Source organism: Neofelis nebulosa, chromosome 9 (genome assembly GCF_028018385.1).
Source record: "Neofelis nebulosa isolate mNeoNeb1 chromosome 9, mNeoNeb1.pri, whole genome shotgun sequence".
NCBI lineage: Eukaryota > Metazoa > Chordata > Mammalia > Carnivora > Felidae > Neofelis > Neofelis nebulosa.
Genome location: NC_080790.1, coordinates 81,448,997 through 81,464,194, shown reverse-complemented (window position 1 = coordinate 81,464,194; position 15,198 = coordinate 81,448,997). Strand labels below are relative to the sequence as shown.

Sequence of the window (15,198 nt, the reverse complement as noted above, 5' to 3'; positions counted from 1 at the left end):
TAAATGTTTTAATTTATTTTAAAGTCAGAAGGAAAAATTAGTACAATAATGGATATAAGATGATGATGAATCCAGTCTGGATTATATTCATCTTTATACAATGCAGTCATAAAATATAATTTTTAATATTTCTTTTATAGAGGAAGGAGCCCACAAAGGCAAAAGTGCCCGGGGCATATGAAGCCCTATGTGGCCTGAAATCTTCTGACTAGAGGAAATACTAAGGAAACTGGAAAGCCAGGGCACAGCAATGCCTGTTTCCTTCCTTCTTTCAATCATTTGACCCTTTCTTTTTCTTGCTTCCTTTTTTCCTCTCTCCTTCCTTCTATGTGCCCAAGAGGGGAAAAAAAAAATGTGTGCTTGAAACACTGGCCAGACAGCCTGCTCTGTCCGGGAAGACGCTGAGGGAGACATGCTACCCACATCAAACAACAAAGAAGCCTGTGGGACACAGTAGACAACGCCTGGCCTTCCACTGCAACAGCCCTAAGGCCAGGCCTTACCCCAGGTCCTCATGCTAGCTCTGTCACTCCTCCGGGTATTGAGCAACCTCCCCATGCCTGGCACAAGGATGAGAAGGGCCAGGCCCTCCCTGTTGGGAAGGGACACAGAACAAATGGGCAATGACACACACATTGAGCAGTGTGACACACACAGTACATGATGCCATGGTCAGATGGGCCGGGCTGCGGAGGCAGTGCTGTTTTCCAGAGAGGAGCTCCTGGACCCCAGTGCCAAAAGGTGTGGAAGGCCGGAGTATGAGAGCAATGCAGTTGGGTTTGTATGTTAAAACACTCAACTCTGTGGCCCGTGGAGAATTGATTGCAAGGAAACAAAACTGGAAGCAGGAAGGCAGTTAGGGAAATGGAAGTCAACCAGAAAAGAAGGATATGGATCTGAATGAATTCGGAGGTGTCAGGATGTAGAGGAACCAAGCAAACGTGAGAGACTATGGAGTGAGATCTCTGAAATCAGAGGTGGGTGGGGTGGCTCAAACCTCTTGGGTCATGGGGAGGATGTGGCATCTCCTGGGAAAGGAATAGAGAGGAGGCTGGGAGGCTGGGTTTGGAGTGTGTTGATTTTGAGAAGCATCTAGATAGGCTTCAGTGGGCACATGGAAACCTGGCAGACAGTCTAAGCCAGAGATAAGCAGTTTTCTCAAATGAAGGAAGGCTCTGGTTTGGATGAGCATATCTGTTCCTGTGGTTGCCTAGGGCAACCACCATGGATACTCTAAGCTCTAGGAATTGATGGCTTTTTACCATGTCAAGAGAGAGTTTGCACAAAATGCCTTCCTGGGTCCCGACAGAGAGTCTGTGGCTCTGAGGACCACTGGGAAACAGCAGTGGGCTGCTGCCCACAGGATGGCCATCTCTCTGTCTACTCAGTTGCCGCCTGGCCCTAGCACTTCAGGCCTCAGCCCCCACACCTACTGCCTGCTCTTTGCAGCCATCTGCTCCCACGCTGAAAAGTACTGAGCTCTGAGCTTAGTACCCACAGAGGCAACAGAGCATGAGGAGGGTGGGTGAGAAAGGCAGGGTGTGGTGAAGTGGGCAGTAGGAAAGGGAGTGGATAGGAAGTCAAGGAGACTTGATTTCTGGTGTTATAACCTTGGGTGACCTTGGACAAGTCACTACCCCTTTCTGAACCTCTGTCCTCAAGCATTAGAGGTTAGATTGCTCTATTGATTTCCACAGTGGTCTGCAGTTCCAGGGTACTGTAAGTCCAGGAACTCATGGATCTGGAGAGCCTGGGCTGTGAGCACTCACTGGCTCTCACATCTATTATCTGTGTCTTTCCGTACAGGACAGGGTGTGATCAGAGCTTCCTGGCTGTGGGGTGAAAGGTTCCTTCCCTAACCCTCCTCACCCTTTTCCTAGCCAGCTAGTCCAACAGAGAGAGCAGCTTAATTGCTCTCAGCTTCAGCCAGACCCTCCCTTTGCCTGGTGGGGCAGCCCTGGACTGCCTATAGAGTCCCTACTGGCCCAGAGAGGCAGGTGGACCCTGCAGCTCAGTATCTCCTAACTACCTGCCCTGGACCACCTTTCCCAGCCCATCAAGGGTTTCTGTCTTCCAGGAGCCTCTGTATAGCTGGGGGGAGCATCCTCCAAACTCATGAGCCTGTATTACTGTCTAAACAAGACCCCAATCCTTATAGTGTGAGCCTCAGCCTGGGTCCTCCTCCTTGGGGTGCAGGGGTGTGACACACAGGGGTGGGCCACCTGCTTCACTCCACATGCAGAGGTAACAAGGCTTAGAGTTCATAATGGCAGTCAGGAGAAATAAAGTCCTCCCATGCCAGCAATGGCCACTGAGATGTTGCCATGGTAAAGGGGAATCAGCAGACCAGCTGGTGCTGGAAGAACTGTCAGAACTTTGACAGTGATACTAAGGCCAGTGGAGTGCACAGGACAAAGCTTCATTCTGCTCCAACAGCATAAGGGAAGAAAGGCCCTTTGACCCCTGACTAGGTTTTACCGTCACCTTGGTTCTAAGTTCAACTCTAAGGATTCTTAGAGTCTACTGCTTATTTGTGAGCTTAGAAGACAGGATAAGAAACAAACAGCACCTAGTCCTTGACAGCCACACCCTACTATGTGAAAGCATGTTCCCAAGCCCCAAGGAAGCAGAGAAGGGAAAGGCAGAGCTCCTCATTTCCAGGTATTTATTACCCACTTGGGAGACAATGACAAAGAGATTTCAACGCCATGTGCCAGAAGAAGATGTGAGCAGTACAGCTATGGATGATGAGTCCCAGGTCCTCCTGGTGTCCACACCTGTGGTTTAGTTCTCTCCACCTGCTCTGTGAAGGGACAGGGTTGGGCTGATGTTGCCTCCCCAAACCTCAAAGCAGGCTCTGATCAGTAGGGGCTGGACAGCCCACTCGTTGACCACTCTGTTGAGCATAACCCCCTCCAGGGTAGGCTTATCATTCCCATTTTCCATCAGGGGAGATGGAAGCTTGGAGAAGTCAGGCAACCCACACAGTTAAAGGGCAGGACCCAGATTCACAAGCAGGTTCCTCGGATTCCTAAACCCATGAGGGATGGGAGAGAAGAAACTGACCTAAAAGATGTGGGCTCTGATCAGGCAGAAGTCAGTGGACAAATGGGAGAGGAATATTCCAAGAAAGGGAACAGAGCAAAGAAAACATTTAAAGGATTAAATTCAACATGAGAAACATTTTGCCATTTGTTTCAGTCAAGTAATTTATGCTCTAGACTTGCTTCTGCTTAACTCCATGGAATGCTTAATCTTTCTGAAATTTAATTCCCTTTCTTGCAAAATGGGGTATACTTACAGGGTTGTAGGGATGCTGTGTTAAATGTAGGTGCTTTTAGGTGGTTAGGCAGTGTATAAGTGCAGTGTTGTTAAATACATTCCATTTATAGGTGACCACCAAGTTAAGGGCAATATGTGTGAAAAAAGCCATGGGGTATCAAGAACTGCCAGGAAAGGATGCAAGCAGAAGCCTCTCACGATGCTGCCCCCTACTTCTGGTGTATCCCAAGTTTCTGTGAAGCTCTTCACTGCCCCCTTCTTCCACAAGATGAGTGGCTATAAGAGGAAACATCCCAGTGAGGAGGCAGGGGTAGTGTGCTGGTGGAGTTCACCTTCACTGGCCACCCTGCATGACAGTTCTGCCTGGGGTCTGGGCTGTGAGTGCAGAAAATACAGTTCAGAACTGGTGTAGGGAACCCCCTGGTGAGCGATCCTAAGACTCAGTGATCCTGAGGCTCTACAAGCCAATGCCCACTGTCCCTGCTCCCCAAGGCCACGTCCAAATCATTCCTATCCTAGACTCCCTTGACTGTGGGTCCCAAGGCCTCTCAGACTTGGCTGTTCCAGCTGCCTTGGCCTCCACAAGGAAAAGCCTTTTTTATTTCTATCTCTGTGTGTGTGTTTACTAAGTTTAACCTTATTTCTGTAAAACTATTCAAAAAATAGGAAAAAAAAAAATAGAAAGTTGCAATCACCCCAGAGCCCACCACCTAAAAATAACTTAAAAATTTTGTGTGTGTATGAATGTTATTCCAGAATTTACCCAAACCTATATGCAGAAGAACAGATTTATGGAAATAATTATGTAAAATGGCATTTTAATACACAGCTTTTTTTAAGAAGCAAAGGCATTAAATTCAGTTTTCACTGAATTTATCATGAAAAAAAAATGAAAAAGACTAGCAAATTTCAGAAAATTTTTCAGAAAATTCAGAAAATTTGAATTTTTCTTTTGTTTGAGGCAGATAATTTGTACTCTATTATTTCAAAATATTATTTTCAAAACATATGGAAAAGTAGAGTGAACAATAAAATGACCTTACTGTCCACTTTTAACAAATCTGGACATGCGCCTAGGTTACGAAGTTCTTCTTTCTTCTTTTCTTTTTCAATGAAAATGTTAATGTAAAAAGAATTCATTAACAGAAATATACCTATAGGCATGATTTCCCAACCAGTCAAATTCTGTTCCTGGATGGTGGACACTGGGTACTCAACACCTACCCACCCACCCCCACCCCCAACACCTCTGTAGTCAAACCAGTGCTTAAGTCAGACACCAGGCCCTGCAAGCATTTTACATTCATTGTCTTGTATGCTCACCCTTATCTAGAAAGTCTGCCCTGTTATTATCCCTGCTCTGGGCAAATGAGAGCTCAGAGGGCAAAGCAACCAGTTCAGGTGTAAATGACAGAGCTGGGATACAAATTCAGGTCTGTCAGACATCAGAGCCTGGTGCTAGAGATAATTTTTAAAGGATTTTGGATTCCATGTAAGCTGCTCAGGTACTTAAGCTGACAAGGAACAAAAACTCTGGATGAAAAAAGATTTCAAGAGCAGCCGGTAACATCAGAGCTCCACTACTCTAAGCAAAGTGAGAGGAAATTTCTGTCCAGAACATCGTCTCCCTGGACTTCCTATAAGAAAAGTTTGTTTTGGAGTCCTCTCTTCTCCCTACTGTGTCAGGCAGTGAGACTGAGTAGAGCATCATTCAAAAGATGATGGAACCTGAGCATGACAGGGCCACCCTTGCCGATGCTTCCTGAATTCAACCAACTGATCAAAATCCAGTGAGCTGTGACTCTCAGATATTAGCTACAGATGAAGCTATTTTTAAAAGTTCAAAATTCAAAAATGATCACTTTTGGGGGGATCATTTTGCAATAATGACCGAGGCTTTAAAAAAAAAAAAAAAACAGTAAAAATGTATCTCTTGAGAACTTTGGAGCTCAAAGCCAGCCTGATGTGCCAGCCACCAGCTCCAAGGGCACAGAGACAGTGAGATGAGCCAGTCTGACACCATGTACACTGGGGCCACCGCAGCCGCCACCTCCAGCTGCAGTTTCAGTTCCTCAGTCCTGCCTAATCAACAGGGCACCAAAGGACCTGTGTATGAACTGCACCAGTCAGGGTGCACACAGGAGGCCGAAATCACACCAGTAATTTGAACAGGAAAAAAATGTAACATAGAAGTGTACTAAGTAGTAACAAGAGATTCACTACTGAGAGGGGATAAAAGAGCTCTAAGAAATACTGTAGGGCTAAGGGGGAGCTCCAAGGGAGCCAAGTTGGCTGAGACTCAGACCTCAGGGAGAGGGTGTTCATGGGGTTTTCTGAGCCACCTCTGGTCTGTACCCAGGGCCCAGACTGGTGATCAGGGAGCCTCTCCAGGGTATTAGCAAATCTCAGTGGAAGGTGAAAGCCCCTGGGTGTCACACATGCCACTGGCAACCATACCATAGGAGCCAGAAAGGGGAAACACCTGCAACCAAGCAAGAGGAGAAGCGCTTTCCTTCTGCAATGTCTTTCCAGAACCTCCTAGTGACAAATCTAACAACAACAACAAAATATTTACAGGGTCCAGCTCCAGCATCACAAAGCAGGGCAGAGAAGCTTGATTTGGAGTTCAGAAGCCATAAATGAGTATCTAGCTGCAGCACTGTTTGCAACAGCCCCAAACTAGAAATAACCCATGCTCATCTATAACATGCTCATCTATAAAAAAGGATAAGTAAGCAAAATGTGGTAGAAACATACAAAGGAATAGGACATTGCAGTAAAAATGAGTGAATTCTAGCCACACACAATTACATGGCTGAACCTTAGAAACATAAAGCTGAGTGGGTAAAGAAGCTGCAAAAGACAACATACTTACAAAGCTTAAAAACCAAAGAGGTTAGAGTGGGAGAGAGCCAAAGCATAAGAGACTCTTAAAAACTGACAACAAACTGAGGGTTGATGGGGGGTGGGAGGGAGGGGAGGGTGGGTGATGGGTATTGAGGAGGGCAGCTTTTGGGATGAGCACTGGGTGTTGTATGGAAACCAATCTGACAATAAATTTCATATATTGAAAATAAAATAAAATAAAATAAAAATAAAAATAACCAATAAAATGACTGACATGTAATTTAGCTATACATATAGACACAGAGGAAGCTATTTTTAAATGAGCAAAATAGAGGCACCTGGGTGGCTCAGTCAAGTGTCCAACTTTGGCTCAGGTCATGATCCTGTGGTTCGTGGGTTCGAGCCCCACATTGGGCTCTGTGCTGACACCCCAGAGCCTGGAGCCTGCTTCAGATTCTGTGTCTCCATCTCTCTCTACCCCTCCCCCCTCTCTTAAAAATGAATAAAAATTTTTAAAAAAATTTTTAATGAGCAAAATAATGAAAAAAATATCCAGAGGAGTGGTTACCTCTAGGAGCGAGATGGGTATAGGACTAGGGAGAAGCACATGGTAGTGTCAAATATATTGGTAATATTCTAGTTCTTATATTGATGGCAAGTTCATGAGCATTCATTTAGTCACTATGCCTCATAATTTACATGAATATAACACTTGTTACACATACACTTCTGTACATGTCAAATACTGCTTAATAAAGTAAAAGGAATCAAATCGTATGAGGTGAGTTGGGAGTTACCTGCTCTAACAACAGCTCCCGTTCAAAAAGCCTGGATATCTTAATTGATACAGCTCCATATAAACCAGCACGTGCCAGACTATTGGCAAAACAAATGCAAACCTTGCAGAAACATAAGCAAAGTGCCCAGGACAAAGGAAGCTGTGGTCCCTGCTCTATCACTCTGTGAGGATCAGATTACATTGGGCTATCTGTCCCCAGTCCTGAGGGACCTTCCAGGAACACAGACCATCTGGAGCACTTTCCAGTAACACACAAATGGCTTTCTTGTAGAATGAAGACCAGATTTAGCCCAGGTAGTTCACAACCTGGAACAATAGTAGGAGAAGTTGGAGGGAATTGGATCTTGGCTCAATTAAAAGAACCATGTGTAAAACTGAATATGACAAGTGTTGGTGAAGATATGAAGAAAATGTAATCCTTGTTTCTTGCTGATGGAGATGTAAAATGGTACAACCATTGTGGAAAATGGTATGGCATTTCCTCAGAAAATTAGACATTACAATGTAATCCAGCAATTCTACTTCTGGGTATCTATCCAAAAGAATTGAAAACAGAGACCCAAACAGATAATGTCCGTGACAGCATTATTCCCAGCAGCCAAACATGAAAGCAACCCAAGTACCTATTGACAAATGAATGGATACAGAAAATGTGGTCTATACGTACAGTGAAATATTATTCAATCTTAAAAAGTAAGGAAATCCTGTCACATGCTACAACATGGATGAACCTTGAGGACATTATGCTAAGTGAAATAAGCCAGGCACAAAAGAACAAAACTCTGTAGGATTCTACTTACATGGGGTACTAGAAGAGTCAAACGCATAGAGACATGAAGCAGAATGGTGGTTACCAGGAGTTACGTGGAGGGGCTGGGGGAGGTAGTGGTTAATGGACACAGAGTTCTAATTTGGGAAAACAAAAAAAGTTCTGGAGATGGATGGTGGGGATGCTTGCACAACAATGAGAATGTACTTAATGCCACTAAACTGTGCACTTAAAAAATAATAAATTTTAGGGGTGCCTGGGTGGCTCAGTCGGTTAAGTGCCTGACTCTTGACTTTGGCTCAGGTCATGATCTCATGGTTTGTGAGTTCAAGCCCCAAGTCAGCCCTGTGCTGACAGCATGGAGCCTGCTTAAGATTCTCTCTCTCTCCTCCTGTTTCTGCCCCTCACTCCCTCTCAAAATAAATAAACATTTTTTTAAATAGTAAATTTTATGTTATGTACATCTTACCACAATTAAAAAAAAAAGAACCATGTGTATTGGCTAGAATGGGCTGTCTTGGCAAGTTCCCTGTTACTGAGAAGGTTCACACAGAGCCTGGTGACCATCTTGTTGGGAATCGTCTAGCTTTGGAGCTGTCAGGGCTCTGGTCAAAGGCTCTGCCTGCAGGAACCCCGTGTGGAGTTGCAGGGCATGGAACAAAAGCAGGCTCCCTCCATTGCAAAGGGCTCAGCCTCCACCTAGTTAAGGTAGATGGGTCTCACCAGTAGACTGAGCTATACCCCATCACAGACATGTGGGCCGCTGAGAAGGCGCTGTCTCAGGAGGCTTGAGATCCACCTGGAGGAAGGTGGGTCTGAGGAGACCCATGGGATCTGTCTCCCCAGGAGTGAACTTGACTGCTTTGGGGTTCAGGCCCAAGCCTCAGGCCCTCAGTGTTACCAAGCACCCTCCGCATCCATCACAGTGTTGATCTCCGGCAGGACCAGGCCCCTGGGTAAATCCCACTGCAGGTTACCTGGTATTGGCCCCTGACCAGGATTCTGGCCTAGCCCAGCACTGACCACCAGGTTCTAAACTGAGCAGGGCCCAATAAAGGGAACTTCAAGGTAGTCTTACTGATAGTATGAAAACTTAAAAGTCTAAACTTTGAACTGCAACATACATCCAGACAGGAAAAAAGAAACTAGAAGCAATCTCTGTCAAAACCTCTGTCAAAAACAGGTTTAAAAGCTCAGCCCTCAACAAGAATAAGACCTGGACCAGCTTTTAGGTCACTCTTCTGCCCTGACTTCCCCAAGAGAAAGTGTTTTTGAAATAATGAATCAAACTTCTTACCTGACCTTATCCTTCAAGACTCATTTTCAAAGGCACCTCTCTCAGAAGCCACTCATTTCACTCAACCATAATCAGGTGTTTGTCCTGTGTGTCTTCATAGGGCTTTTGCCCCCGTCTTCACACCTGCTGTGGTTTTCTTGCCAACCAGGTCCAGAAGCTCAGTGAGAGCATGATTTTGGATACCCAGCACAGTGCCTGGCATGCAGCAGACACTCAACACATGGTTGCTGGAAAAGTGAATGCACGCATGCATAAAAATGAACACAGTGAAAGCATAATTTTTAGCTAGGAGCCCAAATTTTGCTTGACTCATTATGACACCTAGTGGTGATTAATCTCCATTGCAGACCCCCCAAAATCCACATAATTACCCTAGGCGCATTTCCCTTTGTTCCAGCAAAGGCCCTCTGAGTGCCAGCTATGTGGCAGGGACCATGTGAGTGCAGGGGACATTTAGATGAGTTGGTCAGTACCTATTCTCGAGGGGTTTTAGGCTAGAAGCACCGAGTGCTGCTCACCACCACAGAGAGTCAGTACTGGCATTAATGTTATATCACTGTAGGGAGAAATGAAGGACAAGAAGGCTCCAATGGGCATGATCTCACTGTGGAGAAGGGCAGCTTCCGAGGGAAGTGGAAACCCTATTACCTCAGGATAACATCATCCTGTTTATCGTTCCCTCTAAAGCTAAGCTGGGTTCCAAGTTTTGAGGTATTATCCCAATATTGCTTCTAGCTTCTGCCAACATTCCTGGAAATGTAATACCTAAAGCCAACCTGGTTTCCCTTATTCCTCCTCCTATGGAGAAAGGATGCTGGGGAAGGAGACTAAGAAAGAGATCCCAGTCCTGCCTTTTAGTCTGTATTTTCTCCAGCCCTTTATTCCTCTACTTCTCCAACCAAGCTTTAAAAAATAAATCCCAACTGGATGACCATTTTGGAAGCAAAATTAGAGTTGGGCCTCTTATTCTAAAATATGTATTTTAATACATTTTATTTATAATTTAATATATTTTTATATACATACATATTATATACTCACACAAAATTGAAATCATTTGTCTTTCATTTATGTGAAGAAATATTTTTTAGCTATGGCCAAAATAATACTTGGCTCATTAAGACACCTAGGTATCTTCATTAAATAAATAAGTTATGGTATACTGATGCTATGGAATACCAGTTAGCCACCAGTTTTCAAATGTAATGCTGTATTATCATTAAAATATGTTCAGAATATATTGCTAAGCTTTAACAACATCAACAAAAATGCTAGAGCTATCTCTAAATCCATAAAAACACTGTCACGTGAAAGGATGTTCATCAAAATGTTAACAGTGCCTTATCTATGTGTCTTTAGGCTCACTTACTTTCTTTGTATATTTTTAATATTTTTATATGGCAAGAATGCATTGTTTTAAAGTCAGAAAAACAAGAGCTATTTCCATGAGCACACAATGAATCCCTGCCTTTCACATTACTATACTTGGCTGCTGAGGCAGGAGATAGATAGATCTATAGAAACACGTAAGTATATAGATTGATAGAAGCATTGCCTTATGAGAACAATGGAAAACCTACATTCTAAGACTCAAGATGAACTATATGGTTCTTACTTTCTTTTGGAGTAACATAGTTCTTTCTGATACCCCTAACAAGGGTAACGGACAGTACAATCCATAACAATATACACTATAAAAATTCAAAACATAAAAGCAGTTGTGAGCAGAGGCCTTGGGTTTTCCAAGTCACAGGCTCGGGTAAAGCTTCTCTGCCTGGAACAGGCTCTTCCCAAGGCTCACATTTACAGTAAATGTAATTACACTTTAATGGCATTCATCTCATTCTGTCACTTTTTCCATAGCTCCTATTTTTAACCAGCACAATGGGAACATTTGTCCTCTGATTCACTGACGAGTTTTCAGGCCAGGAGTCTAGCTTTTAAAATGACAGTACCCTTAATCCTATCGCTGATTTTTTAAATGAAATAACAGCCTGTAATTAAAGCAATGGAGCACAGGCAACCTCAGTGGGGTAAGAATAGCAACTCGGCACCAAATTCAGGTAATGGGATATATCAGCCACTGTGCTGGAAGGCAGGAAAGGGAGAACAAGGTTCTGATCCCAGCTTTTTGGCCTCGCAAATCACTTCAGAGTCCTGCACCACAGTTGTTATGAAAAGGGGCACTGATTCTTAGATTCCATCGGTCAAGCCCACCCAGTGGGAATGACGAAAGTCAACCCAGGGTTTCTGCTCCTCTGGAAGAGTCCCAGGTGACAGTTCTGCCCACTCGAGCAATGCACTTGGGACTACCAGAGTTGATGGGGGCAGTTGAGGTTCTCCTGCCCATCATATACCATGAAGAGGTGAAGTCTATGTCAGCTCCCCTTAATTCTGTAACCCCACATTGTGGTGGGAGTGACTCTCTGTGATGTCTGGGGCTAGGTCACAAAAGGCTACATGGCTTCTTGCTAGCTGTCTTCACATGCTCTTGGGACACTCCATCTCAGAACCCAGCTATCAGGATGTACAAAGCTGGGTTATGACCAAGACACAAGTAGGTGCTTCAAGCCTGGCCCCAGACATGGGAGTGCAGAAGCTCCAATCACCGGAATCCCTCTTAGCATCTTGAGTCTTCCTCACTGATCAACACTGTGGAGCAAAGGCAAGCCATGACCACTGGGTCTTGATCATGGAATTTGTGAGCACAATAAAAGGGTGGTTGCTTATGTCACTAGATTTGTGGTGGGTCCGTGGGCAGCAGTAGTAATTGGAACTCCATATCAGATGTAGGAGTTCAGATGTAAACACTGACATAGTGCTTACTGTGTGTGAGGCCCTGTCTTAAGCAAGATACTAATACTAATTTGCCTTATATTTACCTTCATCATAGCTCTGTGAGGCCTATACTATTATTGTCTATGTTTTACAGTTGAGGCAACTGAAGCTCAGAAAAATTAAGTAACTTGCCCAAAGTTGCACAGCTACCAAGTAGCATTCAAATTGAAATGATCTAGCTCTAGAATGCATACTCTTAGACCACTTAGTAGGTACTTAGGTTCTGCCCAAATCTTTGGTACTAAACTTTATGTAACAACTCTACCTAGGCCCCAGCATCCACTCAGCATCCTTTCTTCCTTTCTACCTTCCTTGCCTTGCTAAGATATGATCAGACACTCCAGGGAAACCCACCTATATATAAACTACACCTCAAGAAAACACTAATAGAAAGATGCTTTCTCCCAAGAAAAGGGCAAGTTCATTATGCACCTTTCAGACCGGCCTCATGGTGACTCCTGGTCCTGACCTGATTTTTCCCAGTCTCCAGGCAGAGGCTAATTTACATTGCTGCAGCCACGCATGCAGCTTGAGATTGCTTCCTGACCTGCAAGCCCTTGCTTAGCAGTCATTTTGTTTGGGTACATGTTGAGTTCCTTGAGTTCTTGTGTGCTTACTCAGCAGGCCTGCTGTCTCCAAAAGAGGATGCTGCATGACAGTGGCCTTCAAGAGCCCTCAGGAGCTCTTAAGTGTTGGCTTTCTTTGCTTCTGTAAACATTTAACATTTATGCACACCCACTAGCAAATCCTGATCAATAAAGGATAATGTTTTGTGGTCTTTTAGCAGAAACTCTTTCTTAAACTCTACTTCTGCCATTTAAAAGTTTTTGCTAAAACCACAGGGTCAAACTCTGTGGTGCCATTAGATCATGCAAAAATCCTGCGTAGATATCTCCTCTATTCTAGGTATCAAAAATGAATAAAACATTTCCTTTGGTTGATCCTTTCCAAACAAATAGAAGCCCTGAGTAAAAAGCCCTAGCTTCTTACCCACCTACTATTTTATTTACTACTTAAGTAATTGCCAGAGGGGCGCCCAGATGGCTCATTTGGTTAAATGTCCTACTCTTCGTTTCTGCTCAGGTCATGATCTCATGGTTTGTGAGTTTGAGCCCCAATCAAGCTCTGAACTGACAGCATGGAGCCTGCTTGGAGCTCTCTCTCCCTCTCTCTCTCTGCCCCTCTCCACTTTCTCTCTCTCTCTTTCAAAATAAACAAACTTTTAAAAACTTTTTAAAAAGTAATTGCCAGCAATTACACATCACTGATTCTTCCCTCCATCCTCTCCCTCCCTCCCTTTCCACCCCTCTCTTTCAACTTTCCTTTCCTCCTTCCCTCTCTCCTTCTCCATCCTCTCTCCTTTCCTTTTTACTTTCCTTAAACTATGCACCTATTGGGTTTAGGGTAAGACCTACAGGAGGTCACAGATACAAGCGGAACTAGGAGAAGGCTGGTATAGCACCTTTTTGATGTAAGCCAAAGCATGTTACAAAATCATTAGTGGCAGATCCTATACACCTCAGAATTCATTTCAAAGAGATTCCCCCACTCCTCCACTATTCACTGACCAGCATACAAATGTACCCACTAACACTGATGTTCATTCTCCCAAGACCTCTCACTGCCAGGAATATTAGCAGCAGGATCTGCTGTGGCAAGCTGGGACAGATTAAACAAGACGTCTGGGAGGGAGTACTCAAGTTCAGAGCACTTTCACTCTGCTTCATGTCCTATTCCTGTTTGATTCTATTTTCTCTCTCATACTCACTCTAACACAATGAAAAACGGAGAATGTGCCTTCAACCCCAGTGATCTTCATCCTATCATCTCTGAACACGGTTCTGTGCTGCTATGAGGTGTATATTATTCTAAAAGAATTCACATTTTAGAATCCCAAAAGGGAAGAGGAATGGCCTAAATGCTACATAGCCCAGTACACGGCCTGATGTGGCTCAAAACTCCTCGTGTTAATGCCATTCCTGTAATTTAGAGGGTACATCCATCAAAAGGGCTGATGAATAGTATGAGATAACCCAATGAACCAATATGCAGTAGAGACTTGATAGAGAAAAGTCAGTCCAAAAGACAGCATTTAACCTACATGGAGGAAAGTTGTCTTGGGAAGCGACAAATATCACACTGTAAGCATATAAAATCCTCTTATGCTTTATACTGAGACTTTTACTTGCTAGGACACCAAGAAAATAAATGATCACCTAGCATGAGAGAAGTATTACTTAACACACTAAAAAAATGTAAAAGTACGCAGAAAAAAAAAATAGATTCTACAAGGAGGATTATGTAATGGTGGAAATGTAAAAGGGAAGCAAATTTCCCAAAGTTCCCCAAAGGTCAAAAGATATAATTTCAAGTTCTTCCCAAATTGCACTGACAAACTTTGCCTTAAGAGTTTCCGAGTCATGGGAGGCCCAGTTTAGAATTGCAAGTATTAAGGCCTACCAATCAATCTCAAATGAGCAAATTTATCAGGATGCCAAACCCTAAATGCTTTCAAAAAAACAGGATGCTGGTGAGGATCACCATAATGACATCACTGATAACTACTATTATTACTACATCTACAACAATAAAACCTCAAAACTGTGCTAAGTACTTTATAAATCTTAGTCCGTTTAATCCTCAAGATAACCGTATTTGTTGGATCCTTTTTAGAGGGGAGAAAACCCAAGGCACAGGGAGGTTAAACACTCTACTGACAACATGACAAGCTACCAGCTCTGCTGCAGGTGATGATAAAGAGAAAGCTGTCTGCTCCATGAAGATTGGTCCTTTGGGGAGTAATTTGGAGTCACCCCAGGTTTTAGGGTGTAGTACTCAGCCTGACATAGTCAAGAATATCCTGTGTTGAGTTGACTCTGAGGTAATCAAGTCTGAAGGATGGATTTGAATCAACATAATTTCACTTTCAGTTACAAACCAGAATGCCAATTTATTAATGGAGATTCCTAAACTTCCATTGGTTCATGGCTTAGTAATTTTTTCACTGTGCTCCTAAGAAAAAGAGGAAACCTTGGGGCACCTGTATGGCTCAGCTGGTTAAGATTCTGACTCTTGGTTTCAGCTCAGGTCATGATCTCATGACTGAGCCCTGCATCTGTCTCTGCCCTGGGGCCTGCTTAGGATTCTCTCTCTCCCTCTCTCTCTGTCCCTCCCCTGCTCATGCACATTCATGCTCTCTCTCTCAAATAAACTTGAAAGAAAGAAAGAAAGAAAGAAAGAAAGAAAGAAAGAAAGAAAGAAAGAAAGAAAGAAAGAAAGAAAGATCTAATCATTTCTTTCATGAAGTACTTAGGGCCAAACAACTTAATGAAAATTTATGTTCTAAAAACTTTTAGCTGTTTGAAA

General features: G+C 43.6%; 1 long non-coding RNA gene across 2 annotated transcripts in view; it reads right to left on the bottom strand.

Moving 5' to 3' along the window:
• LOC131485239 (uncharacterized) overlaps positions 1-9,225 on the bottom strand; it is a 179,929-nt gene extending 170,704 nt beyond the window's left edge. For both annotated transcript variants that reach the window (XR_009248720.1, XR_009248719.1), the window contains exon 1: positions 8,995-9,225. This is a non-coding gene — a long non-coding RNA (uncharacterized LOC131485239). The remainder of the gene's footprint in view (positions 1-8,994) is intronic.
• Positions 9,226-15,198: the final 5,973 nt, after the last annotated feature.